The sequence below is a fragment of the Magnolia sinica genome, chromosome 2 (genome assembly GCF_029962835.1).
Source record: "Magnolia sinica isolate HGM2019 chromosome 2, MsV1, whole genome shotgun sequence".
Lineage (NCBI taxonomy): Eukaryota > Viridiplantae > Streptophyta > Magnoliopsida > Magnoliales > Magnoliaceae > Magnolia > Magnolia sinica.
The window spans coordinates 23028156-23040661 of NC_080574.1; positions in this window are offsets into that span (position 1 = coordinate 23028156).

Genomic DNA, 12506 nt, shown 5'->3' on the forward strand with positions numbered 1-12506 from the left:
CATGTCAATACGTGAAGTCACGTGATTCAAGGCGAGGAGGAAGCATGACACTAAGGGCCTGTTTGTTAACGCTGAATTTTTGTACTTAGTGGAATTTGGAAAATATTCTATGTTTAGTGGTGTTTGTCAACGCATAAGGAAAGTGCTCTATGATTTTTATGTTGAAATTTTTTTGTGAAGGGAGTCTTTTATGTTGAAATTTTTCCATGATGGGAGTCTAGCTTAATGGAGAACGAAGAATGCACTCGGGGGTTATTATTTTTTTAATCCAAAATTATCCTTTGCGAGAGAGATTTTCTCCCTTCCCTAATACACATTCCAATTTTTAACACAAAATTATCCTTTGCGAGAGAGATTTTCTCCCTTCCCTAATACACATTCCAATTTTTAACACAGGCCACTTTTCTGAGCCTGCCGTGGTGTATGTGTTTCATTCATTTTTAAAGATCATTTTAGGGCTTGATACCAAAAATGAGGGGAATATAAATCGCACGTGAACCACACCACAGGAAAACAATAGTAATTGGATATACACCATTAAAATTCTCTCAAGGCCCAATGTACTGCTTATTTGACATCCAAGCTGTTGATTAGGTCATATAGACCTAGATGAATGGAAAAAACAAAGATCAGCTTGATCCAAAGCTTTTATGGCCCCTAAAAAGTTTTTAATGGTCGATGTTCATTCAACACTGTTTTCCTGTAATGTGGTCCACTTGAGATTCGGATATACCTCATTTTTGGTCTCATACCAAAATGATCTAGAAACATAGATGGACGGCATGGATGAAATGCATACATCATGGTGGGGCCCACATAGCACCGACCATCAGCCATTGGATGCGGATTGGCTGGTGTCCCTCACACCAGCGGTATAGCTGCTGCGCGCAGATTAGGTACTAACCCCGCCTGTTGGGAGCTCGGACAGGTGGAGGCTCCAAGGGCCACTGAGGGGCCACCGTGATGTATGAAATTCATCCACACCGTTCATCCATTTTTTCACATTATTTTAAAATATTACGTCAAAAATAAAGAAGATTTAAATATCAAAAGGGCCACACGGTGGGGATTAAATTCCTACCGTTGAAAAATTATTAAGGAGCACAGAAGTTTTGGATCAAGATGGTATTTGTTTTTTCACTTCATCCACGTGCATATGACCATATAAAGGGGCTGGATAGAAACTAAACGACACAGTGGGCCCTAATAAGGTTTCAACGGTGGTCATCTTTAGCACCGCTTCTTCCTATGGTGTGGTCCACTTGAGCCTTGGATCTATCTTATTTTTCTCAAATATCAATAAAATGATATGAAAAAAGAGATGGACGGTGTGGATAAAATTAATACATCACACTGTCCCCTCAGTGGGCCTCGGAGCCTCCGCCTGTCCGGAGCTCCGAATAGGCGGGGGTAGTTACTAATCCGCGCCCATAGATGCTGTATTGTCGTCAGCAACTTCTGTGGGTCCCATCATGAGGTATGTGCTATATCCAAACCGTCCATCCATTTGGAGATCTCATATTAAGGCTTGAGATGAAAAATAAGACATATAGAGCTATCAAGTGGACCACACTGCAAAAAGCAGCGGGGGATTGAACGTCTACCATTGAAACCCTTTTTGGGGTCACAGAAGTTTTGGATCAATATGATTTATTTTTTTATCCTCTTCGTACAGGTATTTTTGACCTTATGGACATATTGGATTAAAAAAAAAAACGTTATGGTGGGCCCTACGAATGTTTTTAACAATGAAAATTATTATCTCTACTGCTATTTGTGGTGTGGTCCATGTGATCTTCGGATATGATTCATTTTTTGGATAAAATGATCTCTAAAAATAGATGAACAGTGTAGATATAATAAATACATCACTGTGGGGCCATGTAACTTTGATCTCCTTTGAACCGTTAGTACAACCCGGAGCTCGAGGAGCGCCCGTGCTCGCCTTCGCACGACACGTACCTACAGTAGCTATATAGCTGGTTTGTGGTACACCAGCCAATTTGCTTCGGTCCAAGTAGTAACCGGACGCGGAATTCCTGCAAAGCCTTTCACAAAGTTGGGTGGGGTCCATGGCAATGTTTTTGAGAAATCCACCCCTCCTTCCGTTTTGTGAAGTCATTTAAGAACGTGTGACTAAAATTGAAGTTTATAAAACACTTAAGGGTGCCATATAAGAGGAGATAGTGGGCATTTAGTGAGCACCTTTGAAGCTTTTTTATGGCCGTAAAAGTTTTGTATCAAGCTACATTTTAGGTGTTTTCACTTCATCCAGTTAGGAATGACCTTATAAACGGTTTGGATAACATATAAATATCAAGATCCACTTTATTTGAAAGTTTTGTTGCTACTAGTGCTCAACCCTACGCGTAGGGCTGTACACAAACCGAGCTAGCTCAGTTAGCTCGCTCGGCTCGACTTGACTCAAAGAAGCTCGATTCGACTTGGTTTGAAGCTGAGTTTGAGCCGAGTCGAGCTGTTTTTTTAGCTCGAAAATGAGTTTGAGCTGGCCCAGCTCAACTCGACTCGGATCGAATCCAACTTGGATCGAACCAATTCAATGACTCGGTTACTTTGCTATTGATGTTGCTCACCAAGTGTTTGATGAAATGACTTCATGAAGTGTGGCTTGTGGCAAGGAAGGTATGTACATGAAACAAATATTTTTTTTTTTTCCTAGTTTTTATGTTGCTTAGTAGGTGTTTGATAAAATACCTGTAAAACTATTGCTTCTGTTTTACAAACGGTGGGATTTTGAAGGTGCAGTCTAGGTGTTTGTGGAAATACTGCAATGGTGAACTCGGCTCGATCTTGGCTCGAACTCGACTTGAACTGGCCCGAGTTGCTGACCGAACCGAGTCGAGCTGACCAATCAGGCTCAAGGACCAAGCCAAGCTGAGTTCAAGCTGAGGTCAGCTAGTGGCCGAGCCGAGTCAAGCTGAGGTTAGCTCAACTTCATGTACACACCAATCTTCCCGTTAAAAGTAACTGAGGGCCTTATGAATAATGATAAGTATTTTAGTTTATTCAAATTAAATATAATAATTTTATTTTCATTTAATAAAAAATAATTTCTTTATAATATAAAACATTTCCAAACGAGAGATAGGTGCAAATGTGTCAAATTAACATATTTCAGACATTTAAGATATTTGTTAACAAATAGGTTGTTTCAAATTCAATACTAAATTTTCAGACTTCAGCCATAATTATCAAATAATTTTTTTGACCTCAGATTTCAACTTCAAGCTTCAGATTTCAGATTTGGTCTTTAAATTTCAATCCACCAAAGGGGGGCTTAAAACCTCAATACAATATACACAGGCACTACATTGCTAAAAGCTGAAAACTATTGTGTATATTTTAATGTAGATATTAGTCTGATGATTATTTCAAGAAAATACCAATTAGGAGGATTTTGGTAACAAGGGGCACCGCGGACGACACGTCGCCCCGGACATTTGGTGATAAGAAGTTTCCATATATGGTCTGAGATGATCAAGTAAAAACTTGTCTGCAATGTGCGGTATGTGGCCCATTTTCTCGCCGTACAAATTGCTTTCATCTGATTGCAACCAACAATGCGAGCTGATCCACTGCCTCAATCTGGTGAGATGTTCTTTTCTAAATGGTCAACTTGATGTTACACTGATATGTCTTCTTTTCTATATGGTCATCTTTATCATGGATCCACTTGATGATGCACTGATATGTGTTCCTTTCTATATGGTCATATCTTTATCTGGACCCACTTGATGTTGCACTGATATGTGTTCTTTTCTATATGGGCATCTTTATCATGGGCCCACTTGATGCTGCACTGATATGTCCCAAAACGAGAAGCTCTTACCACGCTTGTTGGGAGCCCATGCAACAAAAAGCTGTGGGGGCTACCATGATGCGTGAGTGACATCCACTCCATTCATCGTTTGTGTCAGCTCATGTTAGTACCTGAGCCTAAAAATGAGGTATGTACAAAACTCAAGTGGTCACACCACAGGGAACAGTGAGGATGGGATGCCTGTAGTTGAAAACTTCTAGGTGCCCGTCATGATATTTATATGTCATCCAACCTGTTCATAGTGTGAGTCCTGCAATGATGGATGTAGGGCTCCGTGAGCCCACCTTGATGTATGTGTTTCATCAATCTTGTCCATCCATTTTGACAGATCATTTCAGGGAATAATCTTTAAAATGAGGCATATCTAAGGCTCAAGTGGACCACATCACAGGAAATAGTGGGAATGGAACACTTACCGTTGAAACCTCTTAGGATCCACGCAAGTTTTGGATCAAGATGATATTCATGTTTTCCCTTCATCCGAGTCAGTCTGATCTTATAAACAGGTTATATGACAAAAAAACATCATGGTGGGCCCTAGGAAGGTTTCAATGGTAAGTGTCATTGTCACCACTATTTCCTATGGTGTGGTCCACTCAAGCCTTAGATCTGCCTTTTTTTTTATGATCATCTCCAAACTGATCCATTAAAATGAATGGACGGCACGGATGAAACACATACATCACAGTGGACCCCACAGAGCCCCTGTTAGGACCATCCGTCTCTAACTAGGTACCATCTCTACCTAGTCCCGGTGGAGGTAGTAACCGATCCGCGTCCTCACCCAAGACGGTCCGACCCTTAAGGTGCGTCCCACCTTGATGTATTTTATATCCATTCCGTCTCCATTTTTCCATATCATTATGGGATATAATCCAAAAAATAAAACAGATCCATTAGCAGAGGGTATTATCCAAAAAAAGAAGAAGAAGATCCCATTATCAAATGGAGGATATCTCAGGGAACGGTGGTGATTGAATGCCCTGCCATTAAAAACTTCTAAGGGCATACCTTAATGTTTTCATAGTGTTTATTTGCCATCCAATCTGTTGATAAGATCATATAAGTCTAAATGAAGGCAAAAACAAATATCAGCTTGATCCAAAACTTTTGTCGTCCATTAATGGCCAATCACCACTGTTTCTTATGGTATGGTCCACCTGATAATTGGATTAATTTCAGTTTATATAATGTCCTAAAATGATATGGAAAAACAGATGGATGGTGTGGATATAGAATACATTGATTAAGGCGGGCTCCACGGCAATGGTTGCACCATCTTGGTGGGCCCAAAGAAGGTTCAATGGTAGATCTTCACATCCCTACTTTTCCCTATGGTGTGGCCCACTTGAGTTTTGAATCAGCTTGGCATAAATGATGGATGGAATGGATGTCGCACGTTGCCGATGGGCCCAGCAGAGTTTTTCCGTTATATGGAATCCGCATCAATCCAGATGTCCAATCTTTACAATTTTCTGGTTATTACCAATCCATGATGATGATGCCCACTGAATGGACCGCTCAGATCATCTAGACGTACAATTGTACGGTCCCCATGGATCGATTCCTTGTGGATGGTACCTAAGCAAGATGATCCCAACGATAACGTAACAACAACATTGGTAAAAAGAAATAGAAAAACAAACTAAAAACGTTGTGGAGTTCTCTTAATATTGTATCCATAGTCAGGCAAGTGTTCGTTTTGCATCTGGCCCGGCTCAGGATCCACCGTCGATCACACTCACTGGAGCCCACATTTCCTATGATTTGAACCGTCCATATTCTCTTTATACCATAAATAAGATCATTCAAACACACATCAGGGACTATCCTGGCCTTTTTTTTATTATTATTTTTTTCAAGAGTTAAATGCGAGCCACTGAAAATTTTCCTTTCATTGGTGTGAGTTAATCTATATAGATAGTGATGGTTACAAGTATCCTTTCAGTGTAAGTTTATTACGGTGGGCCATGTAGCATAGAGCCCACAATGTGGATGGTTCTGATCATCGAGCAGTAAGCATGTAGGCCTCAATGGTAGGCAACACACGGTGAATCCTGCATCACGTGATGGAGGCAAAACGAGCTCATCACGCAAAGCATGTGATGAAAGTAGAAGTAATACTCACTACCTTTTCAAGGGTGCATGCAAATGGGCCCTTCACACCTTTTGGTAACTTGGTCACAAGTTAGACCAATCAAAATTCAGGCCACTGAAATCCCATGAATGGTTTGGATGATTTTCTTTGAACTTTGTTATTTACTATTGGAGTTTATGTTGGATATTTTCTAAAATTATTTGGGAGTGTTTTTATTTTTTCAAAAAAAAAATGAATTTCTTAAAATAAAGTTTTCTTTTATATTTTTAAAATGTTATTTTTGGCTTTAAAAAAATAAATTTAAGAAGTTTAAAGGATTAGTGATTAAAGGAGTAAATTAGGTTTTGCCGCATCACATGTTTGAATTACAAGCAATGTGAAGACAGAGGTTATGCACTATGTTTTCACAAAATCTTTAACTAAGATTTGGGGCCTATTTCTTTTATCAATTATTCTAAAAATGTAAAGTAAAATAGTCATTATTATAATTTTACAACCACTCAAATAAGATTTGTCAATCAAATGTAGATGTATTAAAAAGATTTATAATCATCGTACTTTCTCATGGCATTATTAGGAAAACTCACTATTAGTGATTTCATTGTATTTTCGTGATGATTTGTTATTAAAATAATGTAAAAATATTATCATTATAACTTTATCATTGATAAACTAAATATGAAAATCAATTATCAAATATAGTAATTTATAATTATTATACATTTTCTTTACATTATTATGATTGATAAAATAAATTATAAACTATAGCCTTAATGTAAAGTGTAATGAATACAAATGGCATTACTGTCTCTCTTGAAAAATAGATGTAACATCCCGAAAAATTTCGTACAAGGACCCAAGCACCACGTCAACTAGAATTCTCTTAGGACTCAATCTTTTAGAAATTAAATGTGAATTAACTAGCGCTAAACTCGATTACTTGTGAAAATTAGCACCAACCTCGTTAAATAAGATCTGTAAGACCCAAAACCTGTAGAATCGTTAACGTTATATTACCCTGAAATCTAGGATTCAACGCTAAACTCAATTGCTCTCGGGAGTACTTGGAAACTTTGTATCGGACCCGGACCGCACGTCGAAAGTCCAATAGCGATAAACTTAGACAATTATGACCACTTTGTTGGGCTTGACAATCACCTCGAAAATTAAGTCCAGATGATGTCCTGAGACGATTTACATGAATCCGGAGTGAAGAGTGTGAGAAAGGTGAATTTATTTAAAAATTAAATATGAATTTAAGTAATCTGAATCGTGTCGCTTGCGCATCGATTATAAGCATTCTGATCGTTGGATTCTGACCCAAATTCACCCTCGGATCAAGGAAGATGGCCCACACATGTCAAAGTGCTTGTGGCCCTGATCGCGTTTCGGTGACCGTTGAATTGAAATTGGTCCGCCATGAGCGATCTGGAAACCCGATCGGACTGAAAACTTAACTTGCTTAAGATCCAATATTAGTGAGCTTAAGTCCGACCGTATTTAGAAAAAGAACTTCAAAAAACGCTCCATTGAATCGAAATAGACCCGATTTAGTTATAACCTAAGTATACCTTGGCCATGGGGCTAATTCCATCAATTTTAGGCCTATATAAAGACCTTAAACCCTTACTCTCAAATTCCATACGAATTTTCCAAACCCTATCTAAGAGAGAGAGAGAGAGAGAGAGAGAGAGAGAGAGGAAAAGAGAAAGAAAGTGAGAGAGAAGTTAGTGAATCATCTTGGAATTCTTTCCAGTTACCCTGTGTACCTAATCCATCACATCTGAATTGTTATTCCGGCGATTCTAATCTCATTTTTGGATAAGTCAATTAAACCCTAACCTGTTTTGGAACTTAGAATAGTTTAAGTGTTGATGTAGCTCATCTCATTCATGCCTTAGGTTACCTATTCGCCGTTGACGAAGACTTATCGTCTAAATCGAATCCGTTGCGCAATTTCTGGTTTAAGGTGCGGACTATATTCATATAGGTTATGGTTTTCAAAGCTTTCAATGTCAGTTAATGATTTATTACTGACGTGGGTGCCATTTCACATGCCAAATGCGATATCTGTTTTGTTTTACGTATATAGATAATCTATGTTTTAAGTAGTGTGATTCATGTGTTTATTGAAATGTTTGTATACATTTGAAATTTGGCGTTGTGATTGCCATGATTAATTGTCATAGGAATATGATTGTTATTTATGCGATAACTCCTTGTCAAAAGGATTTGTCCTATTATGTAATACGGCTGACATATGTGATGTATGTTGCCAAGTGTAGTCTAAGTACTTGTGAAAATGCCTGAATAAGTTCATATTTAGTAAGGTGTGAATTATGAGGGAGTTGAGATATAAAATCCCAACTACTTCCTTATATGTACTATTTCCTCCATCAATTTCTTAGTCTAACTATCCATGTTAACTATGTGTTTGATTTCCTTCATGCAAGTTGTTAATTTTACCGCCTTATTTATGAATGGATTCTCGTTATCTTGCATTTTATAATATGTTTGCTATTATGGTTGAATGTGTTTGGGGCCACGTTATGGTCTAGGCAATCGGTAACAAGCTTTGAGTTCGTGGCTAAGGTCGCTTTCGTCACGTAGGACATGTTTGACGAACCCGAGTCGTATTAGAGTTGTCGGCAGTGATTTGGCCACACGGAGTGTTTGCGCACTCATATCGTTCAACTCAACGTGCGCTCGTGCTAGTCGAGCTCGTCAAGTAACCCGATTGTCCCGGTGGATGTTCACCATATATGAACGCTACTCTTTGAATCTAGGGTACCAAACTTACCAATGCAATCCCGTTAACCATGGTACCTTGATCCACTAAGACTCATGAGCTGGGCATGGTGGTATGGGACACCGTGGTCGAGCTGTCGGCCTACGCTGGGGTGACGAGCCTCCCCGTAATGACCAGTGAGCAATCCAGACTCGTGAGCCGATTATGGTGTTATGAGACACTATATTCGTGCTGTCGGCCTACATTGATTGGTGACGAGCCCTTTGTAGTGACCTCGGGCATACCTTGATACTGCATTGAGGAGATGAGCCTTATTATAGCAACTAAGGTATGATTAGGTATGCATTGATTGATGACAAGCCCTTTGCAGCGACCTAGAACCATAATATCGTATGAGATTGTCTAGAACTGACGACTCTAGAATGGATCACTGTTTGGGGATTGATATAAGGAAGGTACCTTAGCTTCTCAATCCTGCTGTATGAAAAGGACTAATAGCAACTTGGAAATCATGTTCATGCACCGCATTGCATATGCCTTGGCGTTGTGGAGCACTGCGGGAGGTTGTTATGTGTACCGTAAGTGAAGACGCTGAGGGAGTGCAGGCGAGGGCATGTATCATTTCTACATACATCCTTGCATCAACAAGAGTAATTAGGACATGTTTGATTGTATTGCTTTATCATTAGTGCTTGATTAAATTGATAACATGTTAACTTTTACTGTATAGTTCCACTGAATTGATTACTCACTCCCACGTTCTGGGACGGTGTTTAAACACTAACCAGACTCTATCTTAGATGCAGATGATGATGCGACCCACGAGGTAGAGCAGGAGTATGAGGATGACGAGGAAGCGTTCTCCTTTATGCAGTTCTCAGGCGGATTCATATGAGCCGTGTCCTGAGCTACGGGGATTCAGGGTTATTGTTGCAGTAGTTTATTTCATTTTGAAACATGTATTTTGAAACAAACACTTGTAATTATGACCTGGCAGAGCATACATATTTCAGGGACTTATATATATTTATTCAGTCTTCCGCTTGCATATTTTACCTGTCCCTGGATTATGATTGCAGTTTGGCTTAATCTACTTCATGTTTTATGCACTAATACAGACAACATACATTCATCATTACGTATGTTGCATAAGTGATGTTTCGAAACTCGGGAGCTGAGTTATACTCGACTCCCGAATTTCAGGGCGTTACAATAGATAATTTAATCAATAATTCTTATGTTTTCATAGGTGTGAAAAAATCATAATAATAACACTTTAACATTACTAAAATGTTAAATTAACAAGAAAAAACATTAATGCATGTTTTGAATATGAGAATTTTAATTTGATATTCAATGTAAACTTATAGTTATTATAAAGTCTTTTACTTGTCTCGTGTGTGTGTGTGTGTGTAACCATTAAATTATGTGTTTAAATAAATATTATAAAATTATAATAATAATATTTTTATTACATTACAATTGTAATTCACAATCCAAATAGTTTTAAATTATAACAAAACAAGACTATCACTACCATCTCCTCCCTTTCTCCAATTTTTGTTTTTTGGCCCATTCAAATCAACGGTCCATACACATGGAGAGTGCGTGGACATGGTATCCAGCATGTCCTAGTTCTTCAATTTAATCAGTTTAGGTTGCATTAACGCATGCCACGTGTATAACTTTTAAGTGCCTGTGTATCAAACGTCGTACGCTGCCAGAGTAACAAATAACTCCCATCGACAAGACGTCGAAATGAACACCCAACTACCACTTTGTATTCTCAGAGCAATTTAAGTCTTGGGTTTTCAGTTCCGAAAAGTGGGGTCCGTGTTTTAGTGATCCACGCCATTGTTCTGTTGTGTACAGCGGTTAGTGGGCAATACCCAAAAAATCCCACCAATCTTGCAATGGATTTCTCTTCTCAACCGTCTATTAATAGGTCAGAAAATGAACGTGTAGGATTTTCAATCATCTATACTTTTGTATCAAATCCATCCACGATGGCACCCAACAGACCAATGGTCTGGATTACTGAACAATGGGTCTGATGAGTCTCACCTGAAAAACCAAGCACACTGATACTTCAGCTACTGACATAATCAGTAGCTAATCTTCTTTTTTAAAAAAATAAAAAAGAAAACACACGCACACATACCCCCACACACACTGTAGTGGAATTTCACCACCTATGGGTACTCGAACCCTTGACCCGGTGTTGAAACTCCCGAGAGTCTACCACCCGAGCAAGAGTAAGGACCCCTAATCAGTAGCTAATCTGCTAGTGAAGTGGCGTCACCAAGTTCTGTGGGCCCCACCATAATGTATTTGTTGTATCCACACCGTCCATCCGTTTGGAGAGATCATTTATGACAAGAACCGAAGAATGAGGCACATCCAAAGCTGAAGTGGACCCCGCCACAGAAAACAGTAGGGATTGAGGCCACAGAAGTTTTCGATCAAGCTGATATTTGTGTTTTCCATTCTTCCATGTCTGTGTTAACTTGTGAACGTGTTGGATCTCAAATAAACATCATGGTGTGCCCAGGAAGGATTCAACGGTGGGCGTCACTGTCCCCACTCTCTTCTGTGGTGGGGTTCACTTGAGCTTAGGATCTGCCTCATTCTTTCTCTCATGCGCTAAAATGATCTCTCAAAATGGATGTACGGTGTGGATACAACACATACATCATGGTGGGGCCCACAGAACTTGGTGACGTCACTTCAGTAGCTAATTCGCGTCCCATGCAAACACAAACTCGTACGGCTTCAGAACGATGGATCTTTCTACTGACTTCCTAAGGAAAGCGACTGTCTCTTTATCAGATTCCACTCTCTCTCTCTCCCTCTCTCTCCAGATTTCAACCGCTCATTCCAATCCATTTCATTTTCATTGCCAAACAGACCCAGATGAAATCTCCATCTTCTCTACACTCATGTGGTTCTCTTTGCCTCGTTTCCTTTGCATCTCTTTCAATGCAGTGTCTTTTACTCATCCCATTTACATGGACACCACTGACAGAGGTGATAGACGCCTATCATTTTCTCCTTTTTCTAATAAAAAGATTCCTATCAGATATAATACACTGGATAGATTGGAGTGATGCGTATATGACAAAATAATTACTGATGAGAGATTTTTGTCTTTTTTTTTCTTAATTTTGATGGTTTTCAATTTTGAGGTACACCCATTTCTGAAATTATCTCCTCTCTTTTTTCTTTTTCTTTTTTTCTTTTTTTGTTGTTATAATATATAATTTGAATTCGTGGGTAAATTTGAAATTTTGAGGGAGGGATACCCATTTCATATTTTTTCTTCTTTTTTCTTGAATTATGTAGTTTGGATTGGTTGGAATGTTTTTGTAGTTCTTACCCTCTTTTACTTCTATTATTATCTTAAATTAGAAATTTTGAGGGATACCTATTTCATATATCCTCTTCATTTTTCTTGAATTTTGTACTTAGATTTTGTTGGAGTGTCTTTGTAGTTTTCTTTGTTCCCTCTCTTACCAGTATTTATCTTGTTAATTATAGAATGTGTGGTGTGCATTATTAATTTGTATATCGAAAAGGTTATCTCCAAAGAGAAAGGGGTGATAGCTATTCAGGAAAAAAGCTTACTGGTGAGAGTTTTTTTTCTTTTCTTTTCTTTTTGGGTAGTTATGAAATAAGCAGTTTTCAACTAAGCTGTACCTATTGGTTTGGTTGGAATTTCTGTGGCTAAGTGTTTCTTCTTTTTTCTGGCATTTATGGTATTAATTTGGGACAGGTGCTATGCATTTATTTGGACAAGGACTCTCCCCATTGATAGAGAT